Source organism: Talpa europaea (assembly GCF_964194135.1).
Source record: "Talpa europaea genome assembly, chromosome: X".
NCBI classification, from domain to species: Eukaryota; Metazoa; Chordata; class Mammalia; order Eulipotyphla; family Talpidae; genus Talpa; species Talpa europaea.
In genome coordinates, this window is record NC_140081.1 from 39017780 (window position 1) to 39030544 (window position 12765).

The window sequence follows — 12765 nt, forward strand, 5'->3', positions numbered from 1 at the left end:
CCTAAAAATCCTTTTAACACTTTTAGACACGGCCTTCAAGGCCTACAGTAATATGAAAGGGACTAGCTAGACAAAAAGAAAGGGAAAAAGGCAAGAAAAAGGCCCAATAAATGGCAGTTGCCATCACAGTACTCTGCCACCTCAGACTCACCCAAGGCCCCATGCACCCTAGGGCATTTGGGACCTCAACCTCTCAATGGGCTGCCAGCTTGCTTCCACTGCCAGCAACCAGGACACCTCAGCTGCAAGAAGCTGTCCCAGGGCCATGCCTTCAGTGCCATCGCACAGGGCACTGAAAAGAGGGACTGTCCAACTCTCCAGAGAGAGAGGGGGCCAGCCCAAACCACGGGCCAGGATGGGAGCACAGGCTTGACAGTCAGCTGCCTCTGATGAAGAACCCGGTGCAGGAGAAGACCTTCTCTGAAGAAGCCCAGAGGTGAGACAGGCTCCCCTGTTTACTGTTTATATGGATAAGCCTCAGGTGACCCTAGAAGTGGCAGACAAAAAGATCATCTTTTTGGTAAATAAGGGGCCACTTGCTCTGCTTTACTCCAATTCTTTGGATTGACCTAATGGTCAAAATTGTCCCCCTCGCTAGTACAGATGGCCAGCCTGAGCCAGGGCACTTTACAATACTGCTACCTTGCTCACTGACTTCCTCTAGCTGCTGCTACATAAAATAAAGAATAGCTTTGTATTTTTTTGTCATTGACAAAATTGCACCAGAAATGTTTATGAAAGTATATCCTTAAAACCGTTTTATAAAACATAAAAATATAATTGTAAAGGATTTTTGTTTGCATGATCATGGTTGGCCAGGTCTCGTCGTGCATTGATGTTGAGCATCGGCTCACAGGAACTGTTTGTTGTAAATTTTGGTTGGTACTGGTGAGTCTGTGATTTTGCAATTTGTCTGGTCACGTTTGAGAAAAATATGATGTAAAATTTCCATTTTTCTGTAAAAATAGGTGCAATAATAATCAAAGTTTTGATGTCCTGAGTCTTCATCTTGGAGAATTACCTTATTATGTTTAAACTTAACATTTTATGTACTAACATTTAGAGGGCCACATTTTGATAATTACAGTAAAATTAAGTATGTATAAAACCCTAGAGCCCTAGACCTGGTAATGGCTAAAGTTAAAAAATTTGTGTGACCTCCTTACTCTTAAATATCCTCACTCTTGAACTAAAATCATTTGTTTTTGTTTTTCTTTTGCTTGGGCCTCAATGCCTTCATCGAAGTCATCTCTCTCCTGGAGACCATCAAACATGAAACCTCCACTGTCCCTTAGATCATTGCCCTGTGGTGGAGCCCTGACTGTTTCCCCTCATCGACCACTTTCAGCAGGAAGCAGTTACTGAACAGAACGACGCCCCTTTCCCTGACTGCAGTTAGGGGCTCCATTCGCAGAAGGGGAGGAATGAGACATAGGGCAAGTTAGGGTAATTAGGCAGTTTTAGGGACAGTGCAGGAGGGGACCTCTGAAGAGTTTAGAAAGGCTTCAGAGATAAAAACAACTAAAGGAATGTGTTAACGTTGGCCTTGGTTTCCTTCAAGTGATAACAGAGAGTGTTTTAATTACAGTAGCAGACTCATTTATGCAAGGACAAAAATATATATATAAAGGGGTTAGCATTAAGACTGATGGGCGGTGGGCCTCCCTGGTAGCGCAGCGGTTGAGCGCTGGGTTGCGAAGCTGCCCGCGGCCTCTGCGGCGCCGGTTCGATCCCCAGCTGCTCCCCAGCCACCAGAGGAGGGTCCCACTTGGCGCGCAGACCTCTCCTGCCGCCCGCTGCTCCCCTCAGCAGTGTACTTCGGTCCTTCTGTCTGCTCTGGCTCTTGTGAATTCTCTCACCCTCCCCCGCTTCTGACTGTACCCAGTGTTTATAAAAATAAATAAATAAATCTTTAAAAAAAAAAAAAAGACTGGTGGGCGGCAGCCTGTTTTATTCAATAGCTGATGTTTAGTGACCAGATGAATAATTCTGACTGGCTAACTAAAGAGAGATCCCTTGTTTGAGCAGAGTAATTCTCATTTGTAACTGAAGATAATAACTCTTGCTGACTAGATAAATGGTTTAGCGTCTGATTTTCAGAGGTCGTGGTCTGAGATGACCCCAAAAAAAGTCAATGTTTTGTATAAAGATGGCAATTTTTCAACTTTGCTGGACCTATAAATCTGTGAATGAACAATAGATAGCATGTTATGTGTGGCTGAACGTAACCATAATTTTGAGACTGACTAACTGATAAAAGGCTTGGTAGCTGTGTTATAGAATAAATTTGTGCTTGGCTCGATACTACAAAACTCTGGTTATGTAAAGGTTTGGGATGGCTTAGTGTTTGTACAGGAGAAATAATATTTTAAGATCTGGGAATCTTAGTTGATGTTAGAGCAGCTTTTTACTTCTGTAGTAGAAAGATACCCTGATGATGAAATTGCAGATGAGTAAGACTGAGCAAGTTCCACTGAGACCTGGGAGGTCTTCCGTCGCAACCCTCTATTGCTCACCTGAGTAGACTCTCCAATTGGACTGCAGGATAAAAATGACTGCCTGGTTGTTTCCTGAAAATTAACTATACTCGTATTTGACAGACAATTATATAAAGAATGCTGTGAACCAGTCAGCTGTGCCTGAGTAGACTGGGTACCTGAAGGCCAATGATGGTGTTTTGAGGCAGCAGTATCTGACCTTGGACCAATGAGAATCTCCTTAAAAGGGACATGATTGCAAACCATTCAACTCATGGTCCTTCATTTCTAACCTGTGTCCTTTCACCATAATGTTAAGCAGCTTTTTGTTGATATTTTTTATGCTCTTTTCTTAGCTGTATAGCCATCTTTCAAAAAAAAAAAAAAAACAATGGGGGAATGTGGAACCAAGCTTAGCCGAGGTTTTGCCATTTTGTATATCCTCCACCTTGATATGTTGGTCCTTGTACAGCCACATTCCGGAGAGAGTTTCAACAGTCACAACCCTCACTCCACTTGGTGACAAAAAAGCAGACCACCCCAGCCGCCAATGAGGGCAGTCCTATCCATAAATGGGACAGCATCTCTAACCGTCCAATCAGTTTGAAACTGTAACCGCGCGCGCCAAAATGCCTTTGTAGTAGCCAATGAGTAATTGCCAGCTTGTTTCAAAATTCGCGCCTGCTTGTGACCGTATTTAAGTCCCCTGCTTCCTCTGTTCTGGGCTCTCGAAATCCGCCACTGCGTTGGTAGGTGCTGTGAGCCCGGACTCGAGTCTGTAATAAACTCCCTTTTGTTTTTGCACCGGCTGTCGTTGGATTCTTGGAGGCTATGCTCGCTGAGTCTGCTGATCTTGGGCACAACACTCACACCATATACAATAACCAACTCAAACTGGATAAAAGACTTGAATATAAGAACTGAAACCATAAAAATAAATAGAAAGAGGGCCACCCCTGGTGGCGCAGGCAGTTTAGCTCAGTGCTGTGAAGCTGTACGTGACCGCTGTAGCACCAGTTCAATCCCAGCAGGTGAGAGTCCCACATGGCGTGGGAGACCACTCCTGTCTCGCCCACTACACCCTCAGCAGTGTATTTTATCGGTCTGCCTGTTCTGTTCCCTGCTCTGTCTCTGGTGAATCCTCTCACCTTCCAGCGCATCTGGCCTGTGCCCTGGTTCTTGTATAAATTAATAAATCTTGAAAAAATATAGAGGAACGGATTGACGTCATCAACATGGCGGCAAGGAAATGCTGCAAGTAAGACCTCCCACACACACACAAAAAGTTAATAGGGAGGAATAGCAGCAGGTCCTTGAGAGAACTGGGGCTTGGAAGATAAACGGGTGACTCTGGCAAACTACCCGAAGAAGAAAGTTGCCATAAAACACGACTAGAAGGGAGGAAAGCTCAGAACCCTGCTACCCTCCCCCACCCACAAAGTCGGCACTCTCCGACCAACAGAAAGGAGGAAAAAAAAAAACTAAAACTGTTATAGAGCAACCCCGATATTAAACGGGTTCCTGGCTGTGGGTCCTCACCCGCGCGCTTTAAAGGGACTTATGAATACTCTACTACAGACACACACAAAAGGGTATCTGCCCAGTTAGGGCGGTGGGAGAGAAAAACGGAGGCGAACAAGTCCGCCATCCTCTTAGGAGCCTGCCGGTACGGGGGAACAGAGTTCTTCCAAGTTTGGAGGTCCCCGGTGCAAAAAGGACGGTGCGACCAAAAGTACCCAGCAGGTCTCCCCTCTTCATTCACGCCACCTATCGGCAGCTGGCGAAGAGGAAACTGTCCTGCCACAGAGCGCTCGTTACTGCCAAAATGGGTGCCGCTCCTAGTGTGGGGAGGAGACGCCATGATAACTACCTCCCTGGAGGGCAATGGAGGCTGTGAAGCCTCAGGAATCTGTGCGGGAGGGGCCTCAGGAGGGGCCTGGTCACGTGGTGAAGGCCCTGGTCCTGAAGCCTCAGGACTCTGTGCGGGAGGGGCCACTTCACGTGGAGAAAGCCTTTGTCCCGACGAGTTTAAGGTATTTAGCATATGAATATCTTCCTCCTCTTCTATGTCTGCCTTTTTGCAGTCCTCATGGGAAGGAGAACATTTATCTCTTCTCTGCACCATTATTTTAGCCTTTTTCTGCGTCATATCCCATTCATGGAGGGCGGCCTGTATCTGGTCCTGCACACTTTTAAAGGCGGACTCAAAAACGTTACGATTTTCGTCCCTCACACTGCCAATAGCTGAATCAAAAACCTGATTTTGTCGTTGTACTTGATCCTGCATGCTTTGAAAAGCTGACTCAAAAATCTGATTTTGTCGTTGTACTTGATGCTGCACGCTTTGAAAAGCTGACTCAAAAGCCTGATTTTGTTGTTTCATCGCTAAGTTAAGAGCTTGAATTTGTTGCAGCACATTCTCAATATGTGAAGTACCACCACTACTTCTCATAGAAACAAGAATGTAGCACATGGCGCCTATGCACATTACCAAAAAAACACCTAGAAGCACAGACTGCAAAGGGATGGCTTGGAAACCATTCACATATGTATACAGAATTAAAATCACGTGCCATAAGCTAGGTCTAATCCAATTATTTACACTTATCAAACTGGTGGTAATATTTAATGGAAAAAGGCTACTTAAATTCAAGGCCGGAAAAAAACTGAAAGAACTCAAGTTAGGGATTAAACTGCTGAAGTTTATGGTTGAGGCCACGTTTGGGTCAAAACCACACCCACAACAGCCGTATGCGCGGAGAAAAAAAAAAAACTTTTCAAGACGTGAAACAAAGAGTTTCACTGCGAGTCCTGCAGGCCTAATGCGCTTTTATGGTGACCAACGCAAGAAAAATTACTTTGGGCTGGTCAGCCACGGGTGAAACTTGCAAATCACGTTTGGGCGCCGAGCTGTTATAGAGCAACCCCGATATTAAACGGGTTCCTGGCTGTGGGTCCTCACCCGCGCGCTTTAAAGGGACTTATGAATACTCTACTACAGACACACACAAAAGGGTTAATAAAAGGTTTATTTACAAGAGGAAAGGAAATAAGGAAAATGTACAACTCCGGGAGAAAATAGGGAAATAAAGTCTTTAATGCGTCCTACCCGATCCGACGACCTGGAAACCCCAAAGTCACTCTCAGAGCTGACCGGACGCTGCTGCTGGCCAAGAGCCCAAAATGGAGAGAGCCCCCCAAAGCCCACGTGTCTGCCTTTTGTATCCACCTGGCTGCTTAACCCCACCCTCAGGTCCCAGCCACCTTCCCTTTGGTGGTGATGGGATTTGGAGTTCCCAGTGTCTTTGGCTTTGACCTGGGGTGGGGGTGGAGTCCACAAAGCCTGTATGGAATTTGCTTTGGGACCACCTTTTCCCCCTAACAAAAGCAGTAATAAGAAGAAAATATATAGCAATATGGGCTCACATCAACAAACAAGAAAGAACTCAAAGAAACAATCTAATCTCACATCTCAAAGAACTAGAAAAAGAACAATAAAAAAACCCTAAAGCCAGAAGAAGAAAGGAAATAATAAAAATCAAAGCGGAAATAAATGAATTAGAAATCAAAAAAAGGCGCGTCCCCTGCACCGGCATTTTGCAGCAGGGAACTTTCTTGCTGGAGACTGTGTGAACCCAGCAGAAGGCTCACCGAGGAGCCAGAGGTAAGCTGGGAGGCTTGCCCATGCCGGGTGCATTCTAGCCTGCAGTTCCAGCCCAGAGGGGAGCAGCACCCACCACTGGGGCAGACCGGGCATGCAGGGGAGCAAGTTCCCACATCGCCATTTTGCAGCAGGGACCTTTCTTTGCTGGAAATTGTGAACCCAGCAGAAGTTCCCCAGAGGAGCCAGTGGTGAGCTGGGAAGGTCGCCCAAGATGCCGGCCAGTACCAGCAACACAGTGTCACAAGGAATACGGCAAATTAGAAAACAGGCAGTAGGGAGTAGAAAAACCACATGCAACCCAGCAACTCCTCAGCAAAAAAGCACACGGCAAAAAGAAAACCATCTACCAGATTGCAACGACAGTAACTTGGAAGAATTTCTGAGCCTTCCAGATAGAGAATTTAAAATTGCTGTGATTAAAAAACTGACAGAAGTCATAAAGGAAAACAGTGATAAGGGGAAAATAATTAATGAACAGAAGAATGAAACTGAGTCCCTAAAGAGGGAAGTAAAATAAATGCAGGAGATCAAAGAATTAATGGAGACGCTAAAGAACTCTGGGAAAAGCAATGAAAGCAGAATAGATGAAATGGAAGAATGAATAAGTACTCTTGAAGACACAGAAATAAAAAGAACTAAAACAGAAAAGGAAGGAGAAGTTTGAAGGAAAAAGACCGAAGAAAGACTTTGGGAAGTATCTGACTCCATGAGGAAAGGAAATATAAGAGTTATAGGAATCCCAGAAGGAGAGGAGAGAGATGTAGGAACAGAGAAAATATTCAAGGATATAATTGAAGAGAACTTCCCAAACGCGAAGAAGGAGCTGAAAATTGATATACAAGAAGCAAGAAGAACACCAAACTTCTATGACAAAAGGAAAAATACAGCAAGACACATAATAGTAAAGCTCCCAAGAATCCAAAACAAGGTAAAAATAATGAAACTAACAAGAGGGAAGAAACAGATAACATTCAAAGGGAAACCAATCAGACTGACATCAGACTTCTCTGAAGAAACACTATGGGCAAGGAGAGAGTGGAGGGACATAGTCAACAGACTCCAAGAAAACAGATGCCAACCAAGAATACTCTATCCCGCAAAGCTCTCCTTCCTCTTTGAAGAAAGAATAAGGACCTTCCCAGACTAACAGAAACTCTGGAATTTTATTACGACTAAACCCCCACTCCAAAAAATACTACAAGGAGTCCTAAAGCCAGAACCTCAGAGGGACGAATAACAACAAAAGAAGGCCAAAGAAAGTTATTAAAAGAATAAATAAATAAAATCAAAGGAAAGACAAACACAATGGCAAATACAGATGCTAACATATCAATACTAACTCTAAATGTAAATGGACTAAACTCTTCAATAAAAAGACACAGAGTTGCAGGCTGGATTAAGAAACAAAACCCAACCTTTTGCTATCTCCAGGAAACACATTTAGCTGCAAAAGATAAAAATAGACTCAAAGTTAAAGGATGGAAAACAATTCTACAAGCAAATGGACCAAAAAAGAAGGCAGGAACAGCTATACTCATATCAGATAAAACAGATTTCAAACTTAAAAAGATAAAAAGAGGTAAGGTTTAGGGTTAGTGTTAGGATTTCGGCTAGGGTTAGGGTTAGGGTTAGGGGTAGTGTTAGGATTTGCGTTAGGGTTAGGGTTAGGGTTAAGTTTAGGGTAAGTGTTAGGATTTCGGTTAGGGTTAGGGTTAGGTTTACGTGTTGGTTTAGGGTTAGGGTTAGGGTTAGGGTTAGGATTTGAGTTAGGGTTAGGGTTAGGATTAGGATTAGGATTTGGTTTAGGGTTAGGGTTAGGGTTAGGGTTAGGTTTAGGGTTAGGGTTAGTGTATGTGTTAGGGTTAGGGTTCGGGTTAGGTTTATGGTTAGAGTTAGTGTTATTGTTAAGTTTTGGGCTAGGGTTAGGTTTATGGTTAGGGTTAGGATTTGTGTTAGGTTTAGGTTTATGGTTATTTTTAGGGTTAGGGTTAGGTTTAGGGTTAGTGTTAGGATTTTGGTTAGGTTTAGGTATAGTGTTAGGGTAAGGGTTTCAGTTAGAGTTAGGGTTAGTGTTAGGTTTGGGTTTGGGTTAGGGTTAGGTTTAGGGTTAGGATTTGGTTTAGAGTTATAGATAGGTTTAGGATTAGGATTTGGGTCAGGGTTAGGGTTAGGGTTAGGTTTAGGTTTAGGGTTAGGGTTACTGTTTGTGTTAATGTTTGGGTTAGGGTTAGGAATAGGGTTATGTTTTTATTTAGTTTTAGTGTTAAGTTTTGGGTTAGGTTTAGGGTTATGGTTAGGTTTAGGGTTAGGATTTGGGTTAGGGTTAGGGTTAGAGTTAGTGGTAGTGTTAGGATTTCGGTTAGGGTTAGGGTTAAGGTAAGTGTTAGGGGTAGTGCCAGATATTTATGGACACTGACTTGCGTTCTGCTCACATACAATTTCCTCTTTTGTATTTTATATCATTACATGGATGATACTCTATTAGCAGCGCCATCTACTGACCTTCTGCAGGATTGCTCAAAAATGTTAATGACCCATTTACAACTTTCAGGTTTAGTAGTGGCACCTGAGAAGATTCAATATACCAATGCTCATTCTTATTGGGATTTAAGATGTTATATTCACAAGTAATTCCTAAGACTCCTACTATACATTTGCCTGATTCAGTTACCTTAATGACTTTATGACAATTTTTATGACACATTAATTGGCTATGTCCAGCTCTTAGAATTCCCATGGATGTTTTTTCTGAGCTATCTGCTCCTTTAAAACAGTGATCCAGCCCACATTTCTCATCAGTAGCTTACTCACAAAGCAAAGCAACAACTAATCTCTCTCTCCTTGCTTATTTTCACATTATTGAATGGCTTTTTCTTCCCTCCCAGTCTAAGAATCATTTATCTACTTATTTCTCCCAAAGGTGTTTCTTGTTACAAAAGGGACATTTTCACTGTCAATCACTATCCAGCTAGGATCCTTGTTCTATTAGCACAATCCTCTCTAAAGAGGAGATAGAATGGTTCTTTACTCAATCAGAACAATTTCAAATTGTTTTCCAGAAATATATAGGATCATTCTTTTATTCTAACCCCCATAAATGTATCCAATTCCTACATCTTCTCCCTATCTATCCCTTTAAAATTGTTGCTGATTCTCCCATTTCCCAGGCTCTTACCATCTTCATGGATAGTTCTTCTACTACAGGTAGTGTAATAAAAATAATTAAAGATTAAAAACTCTTAGCTAAGAATATTCTATCCTGCAAGACTATCCTTCAGATATAAAGGAAAATAAAGGTCTACTTAGGCAAATAGAAACTGAAAGACTTTAAAAAAATTAGAAGCCACCTCCCACTATGAAATATTGAAAGGTCTCAACAAACACAAAGAGTTGAAAAAGGAAATGGATAAAACCACAAATTTGAGGACAAAATCACACAGCAGACACTCATTTGTGAATAACTAATAAACTAAACAGACTAAACTCGCCAATTAAAATGCACAGTTAGCTAATTGTCACCAGGAGATGCACCTGAGCTCCAAAGACAGACACAGGCTGAGACTTAAGGAGTGTAAAACAAAACTATAAGTGAATGGGTCCCAAAGGAAGGCCCATACATTAGCTAATACAAAATAAGTTAAAATAAATAATATCAGCTAAAACAAATTTCCAATGTAGGAAGGGAACAAGAGACAAGGATGGGCGCTATATAACAATGAAAGGGATGACTATCTGAAAACAGACATCGTAAAAAAAAACGAAAAACATATTTGTGGTAGGGATTTAAATACCACACTTTCACTAATGCACAGAGCAAGTGGACAGAAAATAAATGAGGAAACAATAGTCTTAAACAAGTAATTGGACCACATGGGCTTAGTAGACATATACAGGGCACTGCACTCCAAAAATGCTGAAAACACATTTTTCTCAAGTAATTTGGAACATTCTCCAGGATTTATGACATATTTGGTGACAAGTATCAAATTAATGAAAACTGAAATCATACCAAGTATCATCTCTAACCATAGAAATCATCACAAAGTGAAACCAGGAAAACCTCTAATCCATAGAAACTGAACAAAACACTATGAATAACATTTAGTTTACTGAGAAAATTAAAGAAATTTTATAAAAATCAAGAAAAATCACATTGAGGACATAACCTCAGAACTTTTGGGATACAACAAAAGCAGTATAAAGAAGGAAATATTTAGCAAGACAGGCCCACATCAAGAAACAAGAAAGAGCTCAAATAAGTGACCATATCTCTCACCTCAAGAAACTGGGAAAAAGGAAGAGATGAGACCAAAAACTAGTAGAATAAAGGAAATAATAAAAGAGCAGAACAAAATGACATTCCAAAAGATTGAGGAAATCAAAACTTGTTCTTTGAAAAAATAAACAAAATAAGCAAACTCTAGTTAGGTTCACAAAGAAGAAAGAAAACTCAAATTAATAGGGTCAGAAAAATGAAAGAGAAATTAAAACAGATATTACAGAAATTCAGCAGATCACAAGATTACTCTGAACATTTATATAACAGTAAGTTCAATAGCCTAGAGAGATTGACAAAAATTGTTGAATTATATAGTCATTTAAGACAAAATAGGGAAGAAATTGAAAATCTGAAAAGACTGATCACAAATAAGAAATTGAAACAGTAATCCAAACTCTTCCAAAGAACAGAAGTATAGAACCAGAACACTTCAAAAGTGAGTTCTACCAAATCTTAAAAGAGGAGTTAATACCTATTCTCAAATTCTTCCAAAAAAAAAATTAGAAAAAGGGAGTACTTCCAAACACATTTTATGAAGCCAACATTAATCTAATAGCAAAACCAGACAAAGACAACACATATAAAACTACAGAACACTTTCCCTAATCAACAAAGATATAAAAATCCTCAACAAAATATTAACAAATCAAATCCAACAATGCTTTATAAGTATTGCCTTATAAGTACAGTTATGCACTATAAGTATAAATCAAGTGGGATTTATATCAAGATGGTTCAACATTAAAAAACCAATCAATGTAATTCACTACATTAATAAAAGGAAAGATAAAAACATATGATCATATCAACAGATGCTGAGACAGCATTTGGAAAATGACAAAGGGGCCTTCTGGGTGGAGCAAGAGGTTAAGATGCAACCTATGAAGCTATCGGCAGCCACTCAGCACGAGTTCAATCCCTGGCCAGCTAGAGATCAACCCGCATGGTGCAGCAGCCCTCTCCTGTCTGGCCCGCTCAGCAGTGAGACTGCTCCCCTCAGCAGTGTACTTCAGTCAATCTGCCTGTTCCATTCCCCACTCTGTCTCTGGTGAATCTTCTCACCCCCCACACCTCTGGCCTGTACCCCAGCTCTTGTATGCATAAATAAATAAATCTTAAAAAAAAGAAAAATGATGAAAACCCTTGAAAAATAAGTAGGCATAAATATCTCATCATAATAAAAGCCATTTATGACATATACACAGCTAACATCATTCTCAATGGTGAAAACCTGGCAGCTTTTCCACAAATACCTAATACAAGGATGTCCACTTTCATGACTGCTAGTCAACGTAGTATTATAAATCCTAGCTAGAGGAATTCGCCAAGAGAAGGAGATAAAAAGAAATTGGGAAAGAAGATGTAACATTATCGTATTTGCAAATACCATGATAATAAAGAAAGAGAACCTTAAAGACTCCACTGAAAAACTAATTGAAACAATGAATGAGGACAGTAAGGCAACAGGTAACAAAATTGATACAGAAAAGTCAGTTGTCTTCCTAATACCGGAATTGTAGGTTTTCAGACCTAGTCTCCCAGCCAGGAATGGATCCCAGGCTGCAGGGGCAACACTGAGTTCCAGCCACTAGACCACCACGGGTTGGTGTTCCACAGCAGGAAATTTGCAGACTGAGCTCAGGCAAGCAAGAGAGAAGAGGCAGGTTTGTTTAGAGAAAGAAAAAGTTTATTGAGGAGAAAGGGAACAGAAATAAAGTGGAACTCCCAGGCCATGGAACCAGGCCAGGGAGGAAAGGAAGCCAAGGGGAGTCGTGTCTCAGGGAACATATACCTTTTCCCCCTAATTATTCTAAAGCTCCACCAGTCTCTTTATGATTGGTTAGTTCTCGGTGTTCTCACTCAATCTGCTACTGAACGGGGGATCTTCACATTCCTTATCTTTCATTGTACTCCTTACTGAATGTCTAGTTGACCTTAGTCCTGGATGTTTGTTATTCCCACTGGAATTAGTTACATTCCTCTTGATGTCCTTATCTCTGGAGCCTTCCCTAACTCTCCGGAGGTCCCCACCTGCACTGTCCTTGAGGCTGCCTAATTCTCCCTAACTTGCCCTAGGATTCATTCCTATATACATACAATGAGCTAGAAAAGGAAGAAATTAAGAAAATGATCCCATTTACAATCACTCCCCAAAATTAAACACCTAGGAGTAAACTTAACAAAAGAAGTGTAGGAACTATAGAAAGAAAACTGTAAGACATTGTTTAAGAAAGAAAAGACACAATGAAAAGGAAAGATTCCCTGCTCATGAATGGCAATCCTACCCAAAGCATTATACAGATTCCATGAAATCCCTATAAAAATTTCAATGGCTTTCTTTAAAG